Raw genomic sequence first — 8,124 nt, forward strand, 5'->3', positions numbered from 1 at the left:
ACTTGTGGAAAACATACAGACCCAGACCAGGATTCATTGCCACACATATCTGATGCTATGAATACTTGTGCTGACAGCACAGCAGAGATGACTGACCTCTTCACGGTATTTATGTGCAGCGCAGCAGTTTGCGGTGTTGTTGTTTCCCCGCATCAATAAAAAAAAAAAACTTGTGCCCTTGAGTTGAGGCAATGAATCCATAGAGTGTATAAATCCACCTTTGCAGCTTTTCAGAGGGACAAAAGTTCAGGCGAAAATACATCAGGACCAGTGAGGGTTTACCAAGGCAAAGCACTGTGGCTCTCTTTTCCTCCGGACATGTATATATGCAGGTAAATAAACTGGTGATGATTAATTCTCCTCAGCCTGCACAGATATTTTTAGCTGGGTCAGCTGCATAACGACTCCTTAATTGAGTTTTGCGTTTTCTAATGCGGCATCAGAATTATCCGTGTGCCCCTAAATGTTGAGCACCGCCATCTGGGGCATCATGTTGATGACTCAATATTCCGCTAATTACCTGTCAATCCAGCCAGTACGACAGGTGCCATAATCTCACAAACAACTCTCAATCAAGAGCAAAAATGCCGTCACGACTCTGGGTAAAAAAAAACAAAACTCTGCACCCCTTATTTAGAAAATGACAGAGATGGAGAGAGAAGGGACATGAGGAGGCTAGAGTGTTTTAGACTGTTGGTAAACAAACAGCAACAAAAACGTCACCTAAAAGACTGGAAATTTTCTTCTAATAAAGGCATCATTTTGAGCATTTTTACACTGAGTATGTGAGCGAGCAGAGGTTGTTGACTGATGCTGAAGTGGAGTTATTTCAGAAAAAGAGCACCGTGTACTTGGTTTTTCCTTTTCTTTCAGAGCTCCATTTTTTTTTTTTTTTTTAATTTGATTTTCAATAAGTGAACCAAAAGAAGGACCTTGCAGGGAAACAAATTTCTTTTTTTTCCTGATTGAAACTCATCTGTATCACAGCATATCCAGTCTGTCCTGGCAAAAAACAAACACACAGACATCCACAGCTGACTTTATCAAGCCAAAACGTGCGTAAGTTTTGACAGTGAAAAAACATGAAGGGTGAGAAATCAATGCATCAAGAGTGCTCATGTTAACAGGTAGTGACTTTTCTTTGTCCACAGGAATGGTCTCTTGGCAGCTGTATCTGTCCTCTGTCATCAGGCCTTTTGTTTTGTTTGTTGTGTGTTTGTGGGCTAAAAATAGATTTGGTGCTCACTACGTCAAGCCATCCATTCAGTTCTAGTCATTCCAGACAGGTGGCGTCTAAAAACTCCAGCCTGCAGTGTTTCATCCATTCACTGATTGACAGATTGTGTGCAGAGATCATCTTTTTATCAGTTATAACCGGTCACAGCTGCCCAGCTGTTACCTAAAAGCAGTGAGACGTATACCTCTGCGCTTTGTTAAGCTGTTTTTGCTTTCCACTTACTGGTAACATCATGAATTAATGAAACACTGTGCTTTGCACTCACAATTGATAATTACACCGGATATCAACAAACCCTGTTGTAAATTGGAGACTGATTGCGGAGTCACTCATGCATTTTAATTTTGGGTGAACCTGTGCAGAGACAAAGGCCGTGTTAATGCTCAGAGTGAAGGTAAGATACAAACATGGCAATTTGTTGCAAGTTGTAAAGATTCAACATTTTAATGACAACGTTGTTTCTCTGCTGCAAGACAATATTCATATTTAACGGAAAGCCATTATGTTGCTTGTTGAAAATTAAAGTATTGCATGTAGAATCTGAAACAAGCATTACAAGGTATAATACATATTCTCTAACAGAGCATGAGATGAGGATTCTGAAAGAGAAGAAAGGGAAGAAGACAGGAAAAAAAAAATAATAGGAGCACAACGTGTGATAAAGGTGCTACCAGGCAGTTTCTCTGGTTTATAGGTCCACTTTATAAGAAAGTACATTCTGAGTCTTAGTTCCCAACCTCTCAAATACTGTGGCTTTGGGATTGTAGGTCAGGTCTGTCGCCATCCCAAAGTGTTGGGTTGGGAATGAAAGTGAAAAATCCACTTTCTGGGTGAAGCGGTGTCTCTGGCTGAAAATGCTACATGGTTTAACAGAGCAATCTGTTTATTTCTCCTCAGTCAGTTAAAAAGAACTTTGCACAGCAATGTGTGGACATTTCTACAATGGACCTTATGAAATGGCAATTTCACAGTTTGACAGATTCCGCCCGCTGTACAATGTCTGAGTGCCGTTACAGTAACTTATCTGTTTCTGATATCATTGCAGAAACATCTGGGAGTCTCAACAGCACATTTTGCAATACACTGCAAGTCAGCAAGATTAAAGAAAGGAAAGCACATTTGCTGCACTAAACAGCTAATTCAAACTAAAGCACATTACAACATTCCTTAAAATGGTTCCAGCTACTTCTCAGTCATTAAAATTCCAGCCTGCATCAATATAGAAATCATTTTCATTCACTGCTGAACACAAGATCTCTACCTTACTGTATTTGATCTGTGTGTACTGGAGGCTTTGATTTCCCACGTCACACTTGTGTACAAAGCATCAGATATACATTTATGTGCAAAATCAGGTACTGAGAGAGAAATTCTACACTTGGATCAATGAACGTGAAAACAGGGGTCTAGTGTCGGACTCTGCTCGTTCATCATTCTACACAGTGAAGCTCAAACATCTACAGGAACAAGAAAAAAGGGACATCTTTTTGAATAGAGAGCAACTTTAAAACTAATAAATACTTTAAAAAAAAAAAAAAAAAGGGCCAGGAGGAGGCAACAATCTCGATAGGGTGGCATTTCCTTTTACTCAAATGTATAGTTTAAATGTTTTCCCCTTTATTAAATATTATGTGACATTATGTAAAGATATACAGCTGTTAGAGAATCTATCCAAAATATCCCTGAGACATAATTCTCCTTTTTTTAAGGCTCAGTGTAGGTAAAGCCCACTTATTTCTCACAATACTCACCAGAAATACTAAAAGCAACAAAAGGTATATAAGATTTGTTAAAACTGACAGTCTTCATAGTTCAAACAGAAACAAGTTACAGGGTACCGTTTCCTCCATGAGATTTACATTCACTTGCATTACCTCATAAGACCATTAGCTTTAATCTCATTACAGATCATGAATTTACTCAGGTTTGAATGAGCAACAGACTGTAAGAGTGTTTTATTTAAAGTCACAAATGTAATTATTTTCTTTATCAAAATGAAATAAATGGACAACGTGATGAAAAACAAAAAACAAAAAACAAACAAAACTCATAACCCCTCACTCAGCTCAGACAATGTTCCTGACATTTTCTGAAATAAAGTTTGAGTTGCGTGAACCAAAACAGAGATAAAGAATGTTGTACTAACCTTTATCAGGTATGCCAAAAAAACCCAAATTCGGCTCCTAAGTCTGCGGCTGCTGGATATGTCATGCTAACATCTGTATCTCTCAGCATGCTTTGATGATTTTCAGCCCCCTAGTGACCAAAATGGAGCACAGGAGCCATCATCGTCCAGAAAATCCAACAGCAGCCATTCTCAAAATTACAGCTGACATCAGAGTGATATTAAATAACTCTTTTGAACAATGACTGGTCGGCGTGCGTTAGACGTAAAGCTTTTGGGGAGCGATAATACATTAGACACAAATTCATTCACAGCTAACAGAACAAAGAGTGCATCAATGTGAGATCATCAAACATAAATCAAAAGGGAAGAGAGCGAGGGAAGTACATCAGGAAAATTAAGTGCCCTGATTGCACGGCTGTTTAATGAGGCTGTTCAGGAGATGAATGACCCTGCTTGACTGTCTCAGTCCTGCGAGGCTGTTATGAGTTAAAACTCTTTCTGGAGGGGTTATAGGGAGAGTGTTGTGTTTGTCAGTCAAGAGGCATAAAATGCCAAGCAACCTAACTAGCCTATTCCAGCTACTGCATTGATGAAGAGGTTCATATTGGTCACATTCACGTCCCAAAACGCAACTTTTCAATCAATTCCACGCCCTGTTTTGTAAGATATAAAATGTCAAATTACCGTAATCCTGCCAGTCTTGTATAGAGGGTTATACCAATGCAAACAATCAACTCTGAGTGCAATCAGATGAAATATATGAGTCTTTGGAGAGGACAGGTGAAGCTGTGAGTAGTAGAGGAAACCCAATTCTTATGATGAAGCTGCATATATTCTGATATAATGCATTGTGTCACTCGGTGGCTAAGTTGCAATGTGGGTAATGTCTATTGTAATCAAATTTGAATTTGGACCACATTAGGTTTCCAGCTAATAGGGGGAGGTCAACAAGCATTTTAAATAATATAAATACAGGCAAGAAAAATGTATTAATATTTCAGTATATTATACTCTTATAGATCAATGCCAGAAGCACTTACACAGCTTCTGGCATTGATCTACATATAAGCAATTACAGAGCTTCTGGCTGGAGAAAAACAACCAGACCGTAACCTTTTAAAAAGAGCCAATACCATGCCTGTACTCAATTCAACCTCGTCACTGCGGTCTGTATCACAGAGTTGGATGGACTTCCTTAAGCATCATCATTTTGGCTGATTTCCTGTCTGTTTTGCAGTTAGCAATCCCCCTCCCTCCTCTCTATGTCCCCACATGAAAGGGGGAGCAGTAATCCTGGGTAGATAGAACTGGTTTTAGCACTGTTTTCATGGCATGACTTGCAAACTGCCCTCAAGCGAGATTCTTTTTCCAACCTAGGAGATTTTAATATTTATTATCTAATGTTTTGTATGACTTCAATTAATTGTCCTTCAGTTGCGGTCGTCTAGTCTGATTTGTGTTTGTTTTTTTATGCCGTGTCTGTCTATTAATTTTTTCTTATTCTCCCTAAAAAAAACAAAAAAAAAACAAAAAAAAAAAAACAAAAAACCCAACAACAAAAAAAACCCCTGATCAAATAAAAGATTAATAACAGTGAAAAAACAAACATCTCAGACTTACATGTTAAGTTGAAAATTTTAATTATTTACTGTGGTTCAGCCAAGTCTGTCCCAGGTGGGTTTAAAGGGGAAAACTAAGGGATGGACCCAAATGCAGATTAGACCGGAGGCAGGATCGGGGAGAGCAAAAGGCGAGCTTTATTCAAACAAAAGCTGCATACAATAGACCAAACCAAAGGCGCTAGTTCCACAAACTAGTAAAAAGGGAAAGTAACAAATCAAAACTCATGGATAAGAAATCAAAATCCAAAAAACACTTACCACTTGGAAACAGGAAAAACAAGGAACTCGAAGGAAGGACCTTGGAGGAGACATTAAACACCATGGAGACACCAGACAGAAGCGATGACCTGACAAAGAGAAGAGGGCAGGCAGAAACTAAATACACAGACACTAATGACAAGACGAGGAACAGGTGAGGTGAGAGGAGGGAGGAGGACAGGTGAGATGATGAGGGGATGACAGAGGAGAAGGCATGAAGGAAACAATGCTTACAGACAGGGGGAGATGGACAAGAAAGGAGGAATGGGAAAATACAGAGGAGAGAACATAGTGGAAAGAGCAGGGAGGGGAACACCAAGAAGACACAAGGAAATCAAAACATAAGACGAGAGACATAAGACACAGAATACATGAACCATAACACATATGTAAAACACATAAGAAAACATGAAGCATGACAAAGTCAGAATCCTGATTACAATCCCAGTATCCACAAGTTCACAAGTATCCACAAGTATAACACAAGTCTTGCTGAATTTGGAGTCTTGTGGAGCTTTATCTTGACGAAACACAAGAATATTCTTTCAAAACTGCAGAGAAGAAAAAGACAGCGAGGAGAGCATTTAAGTTCAATAAAGAAAAGCAAAGTTAATCAAAGAAAACATTGTATTTCCATTTCTATCTAGAGTATATGTCATTTAAGCTCAATATAACTTTCAGAGATTTTAAAACAGACACCAGTGGTATTTTGTTTTCCTTTCCTATCTACATGAGTGCCATCATTCCGCAGAGCTGTAGGACTGCATTCCTCACAGACATCAGATCTCGGTTCAGGACAGTGGAGACGACCCCAGTTGGAGATCCATGGTGATCTGAGAGGAAGAGAATGCATTGGTAAAGATTAGTTTCCCACAAGCTTTGACTTAGCCTCCGAACCTACCGTTTCCCTGGGGCTTTCTGTGTGAGTGGGCCTGAGACAGTGCACAGAAGACTGGGGGAAGACATGCAAATGAGTCAGCAGGCGAAAAACAAATACACACACACACACACACACACACACACACACACACACACACACACACACACGACTGCATCTTCTGATGGGGTAAACAATTCGCACATATGATCCAACGAAAACAGAGGAGATAAAAGGGAGATTCGGTGCTATTGCAGAGAAAACAAATATCAGCGTAACAGCAGCATTTTTTTTTTGTAAAGGATGACTAACAAGACAGCAGCACCCCTAAGGGAAGTCGTTTTAAAGCATTTCCCGACAAGCCAGAGCGTCAATATCACCCAAGGGTTTAAGCCATGACTGAAGTTGGCACATTACAACAATACACTGATGAAGGCATGTAAAGTAAGGGCACAGAGGAGGCTTTGGTAGGTCTTCATGCTTGAAAAATTAGACTAAATCACACGGCCATGAATTCCCAACAAGAAAAGACTTTTTTTTCCCCCATTTGTTAAATTCTGCAACTCCATTTGCTGCCTAATGTCACCAACCTGACACATCCCTAATGTGAGCATGAAACAGCGCTATTTCTGGAGCATGAATCACAGCTTACGTTTGGCACACTTCATAGATCCACATCAGATTAACTGAGAGGTTGGGGAGAACGAAAGAGAAATAGGAGCTTGCGTCTCAGATTCTTAGAGAGCCAACATTAACACGACAAAAAGCGCAGAGTGGTTTCCACTCAGCATCAGATTAAATCAAATTTTTCCACTTTTTTTTTCCTCACCTCAAGGCTCTTCCGCACCCAGACGCCGCTTCATGGCCGGTCCCCTGCACTTAACAATTCCTCCCAGCTCATAACACACTCCTGTCATCCCTTCAATGTTAAAGGAATACAAGTTATACATTAACCTTTCAGATGTGCAAGATGGATCCGGCCTCATCTTGTTGTGGAGGGTTTGATCTATGAACTACAGTACAACTCTGACAAGTCGTACTTGGAGTACTCAAAACGCAGAGACATCCATGTGACTGCCGGCATGCAGACTCACTGGCCCTGCAAAATGCAACAGAGCCATCATTAACGTTATATTATATCACACAAGTGTTCACACATACATGCTGATTACAGGCTTGGCTTCGTTTTGCAGCCATATGTTATCAGCCCATCCATCATGAAGCAGTAAAGTCACAGGGAAACAGGAGTCAGAGATGTGGGCAGAGTATCGATCTCAGAGGGGTTTCAATCAAAATCCTTCAGGTTTAACTGGATTTGCTCAAAAGTGGGTGTACTTTAGTGAGCACAGAGCAACAGTAAGCTGTGGAGAGATGTGGAGCTGTAGAGGACTGCCGGCGTCCATCCAGATCACACCCATAAGCAAAGTTCGACTGAGATCCAAACACATTTCAGCGGTCACAGATTTGATTTGTTAAGCAGGGTTAGCTACAGTAGTTGTTCACACCACATTTAAACGGATATACACCGCTGTGTTCAAGATGAGTTACCAAAAATACGTTAACAAATTACAGAATTTTTTGTTGTTTTCACTCATAATTGACAGCAACAAAGAGCCGACTGAACTATCAGCGCAATGCAGGATCAGAACTGGGAGCGAGTGCCTTCAAAAGTGTCACTACATTTCTGTTATTTCTGTTGCTGAAACACATGTTGCCAAAGGAATAAATAAATAAATCAGCACTGGAGAATAAAAAAATGCAGGTTTTGGATTAGGACCAGCAGACTTTGAGGCATCCACTGCCCATGGCATCTTTCAGCCATCCAACCTGACCAGCCAGACCACCCCATGAGGAAGAGGGAGAGGGGTCGGGAGTCATGGTAATCCAGCTTGGATTTAAGGCTGCTCCTGGCTAACGTCCAGTGGCTGGGACATGAAATGGACGAGGCTCAAACAGACAAAAATCAGAGACTGTTGCACCGACATCTTCACAGAGCTCAGTC

At 40.4% G+C, this 8,124-nt stretch overlaps 1 long non-coding RNA gene across 1 annotated transcript; it reads right to left on the reverse strand.

The window, feature by feature from the left end:
* Positions 1-2,110: 2,110 nt before the first annotated feature.
* On the reverse strand, positions 2,111-7,218 carry LOC119023108. The gene is made up of 4 exons (XR_005076163.1): positions 7,077-7,218; positions 5,246-6,078; positions 3,384-3,493; positions 2,111-2,694 (listed from the first exon to the last, which is right to left on the reverse strand). It is a non-coding gene; the product is annotated as an uncharacterized LOC119023108 (long non-coding RNA).
* Positions 7,219-8,124: the final 906 nt, after the last annotated feature.

Source organism: Acanthopagrus latus, chromosome 1 (assembly GCF_904848185.1).
Source record: "Acanthopagrus latus isolate v.2019 chromosome 1, fAcaLat1.1, whole genome shotgun sequence".
NCBI lineage: Eukaryota > Metazoa > Chordata > Actinopteri > Spariformes > Sparidae > Acanthopagrus > Acanthopagrus latus.